Source organism: Oncorhynchus mykiss, chromosome 12 (genome assembly GCF_013265735.2).
Source record: "Oncorhynchus mykiss isolate Arlee chromosome 12, USDA_OmykA_1.1, whole genome shotgun sequence".
NCBI classification, from domain to species: Eukaryota; Metazoa; Chordata; class Actinopteri; order Salmoniformes; family Salmonidae; genus Oncorhynchus; species Oncorhynchus mykiss.
The window spans coordinates 80024992-80040209 of NC_048576.1; the positions used below are offsets into that span (position 1 = coordinate 80024992).

Genomic DNA, 15218 nt, shown 5'->3' on the forward strand with positions numbered 1-15218 from the left:
GCGATGATGAGGCAGCCCCTCTGGAGATGGCCGTTCACACACACTGGCAGAGGAGCTAATACAGACTTTCATTAGGAGGTACACTTCAACACAGTGTCGTAGTATTTACAGTCTCACACTGGGGAAACAAATAAACTGCGTGATTAACAAGTTTTCCTGATGCCTGGTGCTTCACTGTGCGCACACCAGAGTGCCACCTCGCCGACATAATGATTCTTAATGGTTTCTTAATGACTTCTTAATGACTTCATCAGGAAGATCCTGCAACAGCACATTCTGACAAGCAGGGCCACCCCTGAGACCTAAGATCACACCACAGTGATTCCCTCATGTCGTTTCTGTTCATATAGCGCAAGCTTTAAATCTGCATGGCTGAGATATCTCTGCAGGCCCAAAAGTCAATAGCATCTGATTCATTACTACAGACACGTGACGTGACCTGAGCAGGGAAATACACTACGAAGCAAATAAGGCTGTCAGCTTTGATGTTGGGAATTTCAAAGGAATCATATAAATATCCATATCCTTTCATGTTTAAAGAGATGGAGACATTAAGTGTAGTCAGGGTGAAAAACAGCATATACAAGCCCTGCAGTGACTTTAGAAGTGGTCTGGTACAAAGAGATGGGAAAGGACACGTATTGGTGATGTTGTTGACACCTGCCCAGACAAAAGGTTGCTACTCAAACAACTGGTAAAGAATAAAAAGAGGTCGTTGAGTTGAGGAAACACACTGCGGTCATTGGTTTAAACTTCTCCAAGCATTTAATAACATAGAATTTTCCGGGTCACCTCAATGTCAGTGAACAACGGATACTTTGAAGCGTGAAGTACATTTAGCGTGGGCCATTGGAGACTGGCATGTCACTTCCCGCCAGTGTATACCAGTTAGACTGACAAATTGCTGAGGTAACTGTGGGAGCTAAAAGCTCAGTAACCATTTCATCTCGACCATATTCTACTGGGAGATTAAAACAAGGATCTTGTCTCTCCTTGCATAAATTCATCATTATTTCAGTAAAATATAACTCACAACATTGCTCCATAGACCACTATCCTCTTCATTCCGCTGAGCCACTGACAACAGGTCAAAGATTTATGTGATCAGAAATGTGTTTACATATCCCTTTAAAAAAATACATTTTCAAAATGAAAAGCCCTCCGATATAAATCACAGCTGGGTTAAATAACGTGTCAAGTTGATTTCTGGAAAACAAGCGAGAGAAGCAAATCATTTTATCATATCCATAAGGGTCGTACGGTGGGCATTCAATCACGTACGCATTTAACAATTGGTTAACAAATTGTATTGGCAAAGAAGCGGCGACTGCACGGCAAATTACACCTGTCCTGATGGATGTCCTCTTTACGGCCTGGGAAAGCAGGCCGAAGGGCCGTGGAGAGATGACTAGACGTCAGCCAGCCAAGCACTCAAACATGATGCATGGCCAGCCATGTGTCACCGTTTGGCAAAGATGAGAGGAAAATATGCACCTCCCAGATTCCTGGGCACAGATCACAGACAAACACGCTCTCATGTTAATCCACTGACCACAGGGAGGCCGAAGGGGCTTTAGTTTGGGTACGGGGTGATATGATTCCCTTTAATCATTGCTGCACCTGAAGTTCTGTTTGGCCTTTTTGATCAAATGAGGCCAAACGATCAGATTGCCAAACGTGTTCACTACTCCAAAAATGATAGATGTATCTACAGTCAGGTCCAAAATGACTGGCACCCTTGATAAAGATGAGCAAAAAATACAAATACTGAGCTATATTGTATGCTAAAATAATTGGCTAATTATAAAATTTCATACTAATAAAATTGCTCAGAGAAAGAGATTTTGTGATACGTTTTTCTCTTAAAAAGATAGGGGTAGAGAGATTTGCCACCCCTGTTTTTAATAACTTTTAATACCTCACCTTGCGAGGATATAACGGCACTGAGCCTTTTCTAAAATGTTTTATGAGATTGAAAAACACAATGGGAGGGATCTTAGACCATTTCTCCATACAGAATCTTTCCAGATCCTTGATATTCTTCATCTGCTCTTATGTTATTATTTTTAATGAACAAAATACCAAAGCAGAAACAATACAACAACATGCCCACACTCACCCACAATCACACACAACAACATGCCCACACTCACCCACAATCACACACAACAACATGCCCACACTCACCCACAATCACACACAACAACATGCCCACACTCATCCACAATCACACACAACAACATGCCCACACTCATCCACAATCACACACAACAACATGCCCACACTCACCCACAATCACACACAACAACATGCCCACACTCATCCACAATCACACACAACAACATGCCCACACTCACCCACAATCACACACAACAACATGCCCACACTCACCCACAATCACACACAACAACATGCCCACACTCACCCACAATCACACACAACAACATGCCCACACTCACCCACAATCACACACAACAACATGCCCACACTCACCCACAATCACACACAACAACATGCCCACACTCGCCCACAATCACACACAACAACATGCCCACACTCACCCACAATCACACACAACAACATGCCCACACTCACCCACAATCACACACAACAACATGCCCACACTCACCCACAATCACACACAACAACATGCCCACACTCACCCACAATCACACACAACAACATGCCCACACTCATCCACAATCACACACAACAACATGCCCACACTCGCCCACAATCACACACAACAACATGCCCACACTCATCCACAATCACACACAACAACATGCCCACACTCGCCCACAATCACACACAACAACATGCCCACACTCATCCACAATTACACACAACAACATGCCCACACTCACCCACAATCACACACAACAACATGCCCACACTCATCCACAATCACACACAACAACATGCCCACACTCTCCCACAATCACACACAACAACATGCCCACACTCACCCACAATCACACACAACAACATGCCCACACTCACCCACAATCACACACAACAACATGCCCACACTCATCCACAATCACACACAACAACATGCCCATACTCACCCACAATCACACACAACAACATGCCCACACTCATCCACAATCACACACAACAACATGCCCACACTCGCCCACAATCACACACAACAACATGCCCACACTCACCCACAATCACACACAACATGCCCACACTCACCCACAACAACATGCCCACACTCACCCACAATCACATGCCCACACTCACCCACAATCACACACAACAACATGCCCACACTCACCCACAATCACACACAACAACATGCCCACACTCACCCACAATCACACACAACAACATGCCCACACTCACCCACAATCACACACAACAACACGCCCACACTCGCCCACAATCACACACAACAACATGCCCACATTCGCCCACAATCACACACAACAACATGCCCACACTCGCCCACAATTACACACAACAACATGCCCACACTCACCCACAATCACACACAACAACATGCCTACACTCACCCACAATCACACACAACAACATGCCTACACTCACCCACAATCACACACACAACAACATGCCGTCACCTCCATTCAAGCACCACACTCTCCGAGATTGTCCACATACTGCCTCCAAACTCTGTCAAATATGTCTGGTCTTTGTTTGACTTTATAATATATAGCGTCTAGTGGGAAGTAACTAGATAGATAACTGTCCTCCAGTTTGTTATTAAGGGTGAATATGAGGCTTTCCAATGTATTGCAGCATTTAGACCTAGATAACAAAACTTTCTCTGATATTCATCACCAATATTTACATTTCCCAACAGACATAATTGTGGAGGTAGATGGATATTAGACACAATGAAATGGTAGCACATACAGTATATTATCCCAAAATGGTGTTAGTTTGTCACAGGACCACAGCATTGTGATTGTTGTATCTCCAACAGGAATGTGACATTTCTGGGTGCATTACATGCATCCTGGCAGGAGTGTAATAAGTCCTTATGAATTATATAACAGTAGTAGGTTGTAGGAGCAGGTATGAACATTTTCATGTATCTGTGACCAACAGTTCTCCTCAATTTGTTTCAGTATCTATGCTCGATGCCTTTGGTTCATCCAGACTCTGTTGAAGCGATTGAATAAGATTTCTGAATTGTAAGAACTATAAGAAATCGGCCACATGCTCCAAATTCCTGATGCCAGTTAAGAACCAGGACTGAAATGTGTCATTAAATGTTGGAGGTGAGTTCACCCCAAATAGGGGTGCTTGGCAACATTGCTTCTTTCCACCTCATTCATTTATGTAAATCTTCCCAAATACGAATGAGAATCATTGGCTTGTCCGTTTTTTTCTTCAATACCTTGGGCCTGAACTAGTGAATATATTTTAGATCACATGTATGTCTTCTATACTCCTCCATAGACAAGGATTGTCTGTTGTACATTGTTTAAGTGAACGCAGTTGTGCAGCCCAGTAATACATCTTAACATGATGCAGTCCAAGACCTCCAGCTTCATAGTGTTAAACAGTCTATTTGTCTCTTGAGGTCTTTCCTGCCCAAATAAAGTTGGAGAGCAGGCCATTTATTTAATTTAAAAAGTTGGATGGAATTGAAACTGACAAGGCCTGGAATAAGTATATCAGCATTGGTAATATATTCATTTTGATTATGTTGATCCTACATAACATAGAAATAGGGAGAGATCTCCATCTCTGAACATCAGAGTCAAGCCTATCTATTAAAGGACAGTGATTCATTGTATATGCCTCCTCCAGATTGCATGGTATCAGTACACCCAGGTATTGCATATGTGTCTTTGTCCATTTCCACTTCAATGTACTTCCTAACGTTGAAAAGTCGTAATTAGAAAGGATAAGTAAGGATAAGCAACATAGGCTTTAGTAATTTGGGAAGAAAGTGTCTGTAACATTCCACTGGGAGTACATCATTACCAGGAGAGTTCCTGTTTTGTACATTATAGATGGCCTCCAACAGTTTACCTGGGGTAATGTTTCTATCATATACATTTTCTCTGCTTCACTTATAGTTGCTAAAATGGCCTCATTAAGGAAATAGTTTATATCAACCTTTGAATGTTTTCAGATTGATACAGTTTGTGATGAAAGGTTTTAAAGACTATTTCAGAAGTATCCATTGTTATGCTACCATCTGGGGTTCGAATGCTATGGATGATATGTTCTTCTTCCTTACTTTACCAAGCAAGCATTTTCCCTGCACTTTCACCTTGCTCAACATATTGGTGCTTGGATTTCATGGCAGCAATCTCTGCATACCGGGTGTTTATTGTGCCATATTCAAGCTGCAAAGTGTTCAACTGTTGAAGGATGTCAACCTTTCTATCTAAACTGTGTGGATTTTCTGTTCTAGTATTTCTAACCACAGGTTTTCAATAGGGTTCAAGTCTGGAGATTAAGATGGCCATTGCAAAATGTGGATTCTCTGGACAATTAACAATTTATTTGTGGATATTGATAGTTGGGCTTATTGACTTGCTGGAAGATCCACTTGCGGCCAAGTTTCAGCCTCCTAGCAGAGGCAAACAGGTTTATGGCTAAACTGTCCTGGTACTGGGCAAAGTACCACAGGACCAGAGGAAGCAGAATAGCCCCATAACATAAAAAATACTACACCATATCTTAGAGGAGGTATGGAGTTATTTTTTCTTACGTAACTTTCTTTGACACCAAACCTGCCACTAGTGGGCGTGGCCAAAGAGCTCTATTGTCATTTCATTCAACGAATGTAAATGCCTGGAGTTTGCTAAATGGCATTGGCACTTGAATTGGAACTGGTGCTATGATCAGACGACATAAAAATAAGGCTCTTTGGCCGCGCACTCCAGTGGTGGTTTTGGCATCGAAATAAGAATGCATAAGCAGAAAAGAACCCCATACCTACCATCTTTCTACAGGTCCTGGGGCCCTTGTTAAGGTCAACAGCATCATGAACTTCACCCAGTACCAGGACATTTTTGCCAAAAACGTGGTTGCCTCTGCTAGGAGGCTGAAACTTGGGACGTAAGTAGATCTTCCAGCAAGACAATAACCCCAAGCACACATCAAAATCCACAAATGGTTAATTGACTACAAAAATCAACATTTTGCAATGGCCATCTCAGTCTCCGGACTTGAACCCCATTGAAAACCTGTGGTTTGAATTGAAGAAGGCAGTTCATAAGTGCAGACAAAGGATATCAAGGATCTGAAATAATTATGTATGGAGAAATGGTCTAAGATCCCTCCTAATGTGTTCCCCAATGTCATAAAACATTTTAGAAAAAGGCCCAGTGCCGTTATTTTCCTAAGGTGAAGTATTGAAAGGTATATAAAACAGGGGTGCAAATCATTTTGACCCCTATCTTCTTATGAAATAAATATTACTTGTCAAACAAAATCTGTTTCTCTGAGCAATTATATAAGTATAAAATAATAATTTCCCAATTGTTTTAGCATACAATATAGCTCAGTATTTGTTACATTTATTTTTTGGTCTTTTTTCCTGACTGTACATTAACTTTTGAGAAAAATAAACAAATATGTAACAGTTTTATGGGTGAGAGAGGAGCCTTATTTGTGAATGTTCTGTTCTGTGTGGCTCCATAGTGTGTCAAAGTCATGCATTGTGACCTTCCTCCAGAGGCCTGTGAAACACATCCTGTATCAATTAGAACACTGGGGAGTCTGACTAGATGTGGAGAGGAGACCTAGAGAACACACAGCTCCACTGCGTTGACGATCCACAACAACGTCTGGAGCAACAACACAACACGGACCAACTGACTGACTAGCTGGGTAGCTGGCTGGGGCCCCAAGGTGGACCAGGATTCACTCCTTGTTCCAATTTGCAAGGGGGATTACTTATTTTTCATTATTCCACATTTATATATATATTATTGGGCTCTCCATTCATTTTTTAAAGCACCTGAAGGAAAACCAGATCAAGCAAACTGCATAAATACTGTCAGATGGAATAGATGATGACAGCGGGTCAAGTTGCGAGTGAGTCACGTCTCTCAGCTCCTGGAAGAAAGTGATTACCGTAACACGTCGCTGACAATCTCGCCCAAGATAATCCTATTTCTCACATGGAGCTCAAATTGTATTATGTCACTATGTTTTTCGCATATTGTATCAAAAACTGGATAAAGATATGCACACTATCAGGGAAATTAAGAACAAGAGGAAAAAACGTAGCCCCGGGGTTGGCATTGAGGCATGTCATTTTGTTGAGCTCTCTGGTTTCTGAGCAAAGATGGTTTCTCTGGCGGTTGTGTAGAAAGAGACAGAGAGAGAGAGAGAGAGAGGGAGGGTGGGAGGGAGGGAGGGAGGGAGGGAGGGAGGGAGGGAGAAAGAACGTGTGGCGTAAAGGCTTGCTCTCCACCCAGATGAACAGATGGCACCGCCTAAGTGCAGAGATTCATTTTATATCTCCATCCCATGTTGCCGCGCGGCAGACGTGGGCTTTCTCTTTTTTCAGATGTTATTTTACAGGATGATGGATACACACGATGCTTAAGCTAATGAGGAGTGGGTGTTTCTTTGTCTTTATTTCCTCCTCTCTCTCTCTCTCTCCCGCTCACTCTGCCTCCCTCTCCCGCTGTCACATCACCTTCCCTTGCAGAGCTCATGCTAGCCATTCTCCCTCAAACCCACGCCTGGAGCTCAAACCTATACAGGCTTTTGGATATGCCCCACAATCTGAGTAGTCGGTGTTTACAGCTGGTGTTAAGACCTGGGTGGATTCCTGAAAACACAGTTGACTGGATGAAGTGAAGCACGATGAAGTGAAGCAAGATTATGCTCAAGACTTGAACACACTCTCAACAGTCCCTCTGTTACATCCCTTCAAAAGCTACATAAAACCTTGCCGTTCACCAGGAGAGATGGAAATGAGTGCTATGAACAGGAAGAGTCTGAATGGGGAGAGAAGCCAAGAAGGCCCAGCAGCCAATGAGGATGCTCCCACACACCAGGCAGGTAAACTTGCCGGGTCGTTAATGGCTGTTGTTTACTGAAGCCTCCCAATAGAGGAGACTAGCTGACCCATGTCTGCAGCCAGTGAGTGGTACAAATGGCAAACATCTCCTGGAGTCATTATTTATGCAGGAATGCCCTTGGGAGTCTTTGCACTTGTTTACACAGTCACGGCACAGTCCATTCATGACGGCTTCAAGTAAATGAGCCGCTATCCACCAATTTGTCCTGGATGACGAGGCTTTGAGACCCCGCTACCCAACGCCACTGGGGGAAGGAGGGGGGACGGCACGGAACACAACCCCTCTGTACTGTAAACAACCAACCTGAAACCAGGGACACAAAGACCCAAGGGTATGGGAAAGTTCTGTGGTGCTGACGGGAGCAGATCACAGTGTTTCTAGGATACTTGGATAAAGGGCGAAATCTCTGCCTTTGCTTAGTACTTGAAAATGTGTATGCATTAGATATGTCATTGCAAATGATACACAGAGAGAGGAATGATGGAGGGAATTCAATTTGGCACTTAAAGAATTCAAAGCAAAACAACTCCTCCGTACAGTTCTCAGGTTCTCCTACAAAGCGGTCAGAAAGAAGATAAGCATAAGACATGGCTGAGAGGGAGGAAAAATGGGCTAATTTAACATGCTTCCCCCTAAACCACTCCAAACCTCCAGAGTTTAATTGCTGGGAGGCAACATTATCCCCTGCAACATTGTGTCTGTCTCTTGGCTGGGATTCAAATGGGTACCTGCTGTATCCACTCCCTACACAATACGGTGCCCACTGAGCCATATCATCCTCTCAGGCCCTCCTCTTCAGGAGAGGCACATTCAAAAAAACTCCTCTTCCCCATCTTTGTCATGGTGTTTATTTTGAATAAGAGCAATCAGTACCACCATGTACACCACAACACACCGGTGAGCCATAGAGAAGGTGACACAGAACAGGACTTAAACAAAGATACTTTTGATTTGCTGCTGAGAGATTTGAGGCTATTTTTCCATTCCTCCCCGCAACTCCCTGGAGTGGCCATATTTCTGCTTATGTTCAAATGTGAATCAGTCACATGGGCTGTTGGATTCCTGCTGAATCATCCTACGCTCCATCACCGAGCCAGCCCTGCGCTTTTCAAAGTAACTACTCTCTATGCAAGAAGAAAACAAACACAAACCCATGCCACGTCTCCTTCTGACACCACTTTCAAGTTCCCTTGAAAAGGAAAATGATGACTAGCTTTGAGGTGAGTGTGAAAAGATTCAACACATTTCCACCTAACTGCAGAAGCGGACTAATTTGAATGAGATCTATTGTATACTGCAGTTCAGTGATAGATTTTAGTTAAATCAAACATGCGTTCGTAATTCATAGTGAAGTAAACAAGTAACTCTGCTATTTGATGCTGAGAGTGAGACTGTCATTGAGTACACAGGACACAGGGAAATACTAATTCCTGATAATATTGTCTTTTGGTAGAGTATACAATTTAATTATTTCTTATAATTTTTAAAATTAAATGATATTTTATTAACAATACATAACATTTATATACAAACGACAACATCATACAAACATCAACTACATCGCACCTGCCCAGACCCACTAGCCCCCCCCCCCATGTCCGGCACCCACATCACTTTCTGCCACATGAAGGTTTACTTCTAAGATAACTTTATTCATATGAGGATAAGGAACCAGTATCCTACATGTTGGTGAAAGGAGTCTCGTTCTGTAGTATGTGTAACAGCTATCTACACAGGGTGGTAAATGTTCACATTTGTAACAGTCTTACCTGTCTCAGAGGTCAGTTGATCACTGTTCGCTGGTCTTGGGGCTAATAGTCATTGTCTAGTGCCGTGTAAGTCTTCAGTGGTGCTGCAAGCCTAAGCCAGTCTCAGCATCACTCTGTGTGAAGCAGCGTCTGCGAGACAAAGGACAGCAACATCTGCTATGAAACACCACAGTATGTACTGTATCAAACATCCCATTTATAGGTCTGTGTGGAACCATTCTGACACTGTGGCTCCTCCTCACACAGGGCTACAGTAGTTTCCCTGATACCACTTCATGTGGTAATGTTGCTTCGCCAGGGGAGGTATGGCTAATGCTGCCTTAGCTTGAGGCTGTATTATAAGTGGCACACTCAGCATAATATACAGTAGTGTTACTGAGTGAGAGGAGCTATTTTAAGCATCCACTTGTGTTGGCAAATATTAGTGGAATGAAACTAGTTTTGTCTATTAAACTGATATTCATAGGCTAGCCCTGTATTAGCACAGGAGACTAACCATAGAAGCTATATGTCAACAGGGATAACCTTCTGTTTCATTGTTAGGGAAAATGCATTCAGAATGCAATCAAATAACAAGGGAGCACAGGCTGAACATGAAAGGCTACATGAAGGAACACAAGCTCCTTCTAGAGGTCACATACACATAACAATGATACACTGCTGACAAGGGGAAAATATGAGGACTTTTGAAGCACTGTGGAAATGTATGAAGAAACGGATGTAAGGGTCATTTTACAGAGCAATACCATTAACACTGCTGCCCTTGTCTGTACTGGAACAGACACGCACACTCGCGCACACACACACACACACACACACACACACACACACACACACACACACAAACACACACACACACACACACACTCTCTTTTACTCTCTCTATTACACACACACACAAGCACACTTTTACTCTCTTTATCACACACACACACACACACACACACACACACACACACACACACACACACACACACACACACACACACACACACACACACACACACACACACACACACACTCGCTCTCCCTCACACACACACACCTCCCCACAAAACAGCATTTGTCTCTCTTCATTCCTTCTCTTTTCTCCTCTGAGTAGGAGAGGTGGACATTTTAACTGCGTCTGCCAGGAGATGTCTTCCTTTCACCTTGACGGCCATATAATGAACTTTCTCATTTTGAGCTGAGCTGAGCTTACACAGTCAGTCAGCTATTTCCTCTTAGAGAACTTCTTTTCTTTCGTCTTCTGTCATATCCCTCTGTGGTTTTGTCAGGGTGATCTCCAGAGTGAACGTGTGCCTTTATATTAAAGAGATGGGAGACATTTGTGTTGGGTATTCAAGCATCCACTTCATTTAAGGTCCCAATATAACATAAAGTAGGGAGGGTACTGATACGATTGTCTTTTTTTAAATGGGGCCAAATATTAACTAAGTATTTAGGTCTAGGTATTCTATAATAATTTACCAGAAGGAAAAATGGCAAAGAAAATCCATTTGTTTTTGATTCCAATTATGTAACAAGATACTATAACAGTACGGATTTACTTCCTGTATCAATACATACAGTGTACTCTGGAAGGGGACATTTACCGGGCATCATGGACACATGCACGCACGCACGCACGCACACACACACACACACACACACACACACACACACACACACACACACACACACACACACACACACACACACACACACACACACACACACACACACACACACACACACACACACACACACACACACACACACACACCATTGCACACATTTGCACACACGGTGGGCTGGCAGGGTGCGTTCATAGACAGCTGGTGAAGACAGGGTGTGCTCTGGCTGCTAGAAGGAGCTGATTCAGGTGACATCTGTGCCTCCTGTTGCAGTGCAATAGTAGAAACACTAAAAGTGAATTACAACATTAATGACAGTGCTCTGCAAGCTGTCGTTCCACATTACACATCCATTATTCCTTGCATGGCTACTCAGAGGAATCGTTAAGGAATAGCCCCCCCAAAAATGCCTCTCTCTCTCTCTCGCCATCAATCTATCTATCATTCATCATTCACATACCTCCCAATTTCCCACTTTTAAAGGCCCTATACAGCCATTTTATATCAATATCAAATTTCTGTGCAACCTTGGTGAAATCTCATATGTGAGTAGTGCAGATGATTGGCCAGTAGTACAACAACATGTATGTGATAGTGGAGTGGAATGCTTGTGCCGTCTGCCTGAGGGGACAGGCTGAGAGGAAGACTGGCTGGATGCACACAACCATGATGGCAGGCACCCGGCCGCCTGATAGGCATCACATAGACATCTCCCAGCTGTCACCCTTCACCACACTTTCAATAACTTCAAATCCCCCTAAAACTCATAGAATAGAGGCGCAGTCGATCACTCATAGCTCCCTTCACTCTTCCCTGCTCTACAGGGAAATAACAGCAGAAAGAGAGAAACAGTCAGGATCTCATCCTCTCCTCTCCAACAGGAAAGCACCAGGCACCATCCCCCTAAGGACATGGGGAGAACAAGGCTTTCATCATTTGGGTTAAGAAACAATAACCAAGATTGGTAACACTTTACATTAAGTTGCCCCGATCGCGATGTACAGTAACTACACAGTTATAACTGAAGTAACAACATAGTAGCTCCATAGGTGTTGCTATGTAATTACATAGTAATAAGGTTGTATCGCGACCAGTTATAGCCTAATATTAATACAAAGACCACATGGAAACTTGGAGTAATCTATATATGGTTGGTTAGATGAGGACATCTAGAAGGCTGCTATATATATACTGAACAAAAATATAAACACAACATGCGACAATTTCAAAGACTGAGTCACAGTTCATATAATCTATGGATTTCACATGACTGGGCAGGGGCGCAGCCATGGATGGCCCTGGGAGGACATAGGCCCACCCACTTGGGATCCAGGCCCACCCACTGGGGAGCCAGGCCCAGCCAATCAGAATAATATTTTCCCCCACAAAACGGCATTATTACAGACAGAAATACTCCTCAGTTTCATCAGCTGTCCAGGTGGCTGGTATCAGACGATCCCGCAGGTGAAGAAGCCGGTTGTGGAGGTCCTGGGCTGGCACGGTTACATGTGGTCTGTGGTTGTGAGGCCAGTTGAATGTACTGCCAAATTCTCTAAAACGACATTGGAGGCGTCTTATGGAAGTGAAATTAACATTAAATTATCTGGCAACAGCTCTGGTATACATCCCTGCAGTCAGCATGTCAATTGCACTCCACCTTAAAACTTGAGACATCTGTGGCATTGTGCTGTGTGACAAAAATGCAAATTTTAGAGTGGCCTTTTATTGTCCCCATCACAAGGTGCACCTGTGTCATGATCATGCTGTTTAATCAGCTTCTTGATATGCCACACCTGTCAGGTAGATGGATTATCTTGGCAAAGGAGGAATGCTCACTAACAGAGATATAAACAAATTTGTGCACACAATTTGAGAGATATAAGTGTTGTGTCTTTGGCATCATTAAAGTGAAGACTGTTATTTTATCAAATCGATTCTCTGTAATTATTATTACGTGATTAAACTAATCATGTAAATGTAATTAACTAGGAAGTTGGGGCACCAAGGAAAATCTTCAGATTACAAAGTTATAATTTTCCAAATGTAACTCTTCAGATATTTTAATATCTGATCAATTAGTCTTCTAATTAATGAATTATTCTTTACCTCATGTTAGTCTCATTCCAAACGTCGTTGTTATCTGCATGAACCCAGCCTTTACTATGAATCATCCATACAATTGTCTTAATCATTTATTTACTAACTAACTAAATAATCACAGAAATGCATAAACAAACAAACAGTAGATATGGTTACAAGGAAATAATAGGGGAGGTTCCCTAGTGGGCTAAGCTGATATGACGACTTGGGGGACAAAGGGAAGTGGGTGTGGACTGAGAAAGGCGGGAAAGACAAAAGAGTCACTACACAGTTGATAATTATATTAATTGAAATGCTAAAATGCTAAAATGCTAAATCCTTTGCACATGAACGCTCACTCATTCGGGAATAATTGCAATCAATATATATTTACGCTAAGTGTGTCGTCGTGATCTCTGTTGGAATTGTCTGTCTTTCTGTTGGAAAGTTCACCCAAGCGTCTCTCTGCTTCCCTGGAGTCTTTCGTTGGTTAGAATGGATACTTCAGAGTACCATTCAGAAATGTTCTTATAGAATAAATGTTTCGGCGGTTGTCGGTCTTCACATTACAGGTTGACATAATTTCTAGCTGCAGACTAGTAATTAGAATGTATGATTTGCTCTTATTTTGTCGGGATCGATAGTCTCAGAGTTGTATGGTGGTATGATTAGGAGTTCAACAACCATTACAACCTTACCTTATACTGAGGTTTTTGTGGTCTCTACTCAACCTTCGCCCCCTCCGCTGACTGAGGTACGCGTGGTCTAAAGAGGATTTCTTCAGGTGGGTTTTTTATTCGTAACAGTAGAAAAGGGCTGTCCCATGAGCCAGATCATGTCTGTGCTCATGGGGGCGGGCCAATGACTTAGTTCAACTTTAAAGGGAATACAATTCTCTCACATTAACATCATTACATCATTTCACAAATAGTTTCATCTTTACTCATTCATGTTATACAATAATTAGACGCAAACCTCATAATGGAGGCACCTGTATATACAAAGTTATGGTAATGTGGCTGTATTGTCTTTCATTAGGTCACAAACATGAAACAAAACGGACCGGGTCGTAGCTGGCTTCTTCTGACCATTTACACATTCTCCAAAACATGGACATTGTTCAGTTCTCAAGTTCTGTGATGTAGAAGAAGTTCCTTTGTTCTACTGTCAAACTCTCTATATATACTGCATGGCCAGGAGGAGAGAGTCTCACCTCCTCCCTGTAGGCCGTCTCATCGTTGTTAGTAATCAAGCCTACCACTGTAGTGTCGTCAACAAACTTGATGATTGAGTTGGAAGCGTACATGGCCACGCAGTCATGGGTGAACAGGGAGTACAGGAGTGGGCTGACAACGCTGACAACGTGGGGCCCCATTGTGGAGGATGGAGATGTTGTTTCAACCTTCACCACCTGGGGGCGGCCCGTCAGAAAGTCCAGGACCCAGTTGCACAGTGCAGGGTGACGAGTTTGGAGGGTACTATGGTGTTAAATACTGAGCTGTAGTCAATGAACAGCATTCTTACATAGGTATTCCTCTTGTCCAGATGAGATAGGGCAGTGTGCAGTGTGATGGAGTTTGCATCGTCAGTGGATCTATTGGGGTGGTAAACAAATTTAAGTGGGTCTAGGGTATCAGGTAGGGTGGAGGTGATATGATCCTTGACTAGACTCTCAAAGCACTTCATGACAGAAGTGAGTGCAACAGGGCAAGTCATTTAGTTCA

The 15218-nt window shown here is 42.9% G+C and overlaps 1 protein-coding gene across 4 annotated transcripts in view; it reads right to left on the reverse strand.

The window, feature by feature from the left end:
- The window catches only part of LOC110538551 (RNA binding protein fox-1 homolog 3), a 412667-nt gene that overhangs the window by 325013 nt on the left and 72436 nt on the right, over positions 1–15218 (reverse strand). For all 4 annotated transcript variants that reach the window (XM_036938643.1, XM_036938644.1, XM_036938639.1 and 1 more), the window contains exon 3: positions 9800–9928. The gene's annotated coding sequence lies outside the window, so the exon portion shown is untranslated. The remainder of the gene's footprint in view (positions 1–9799; positions 9929–15218) is intronic.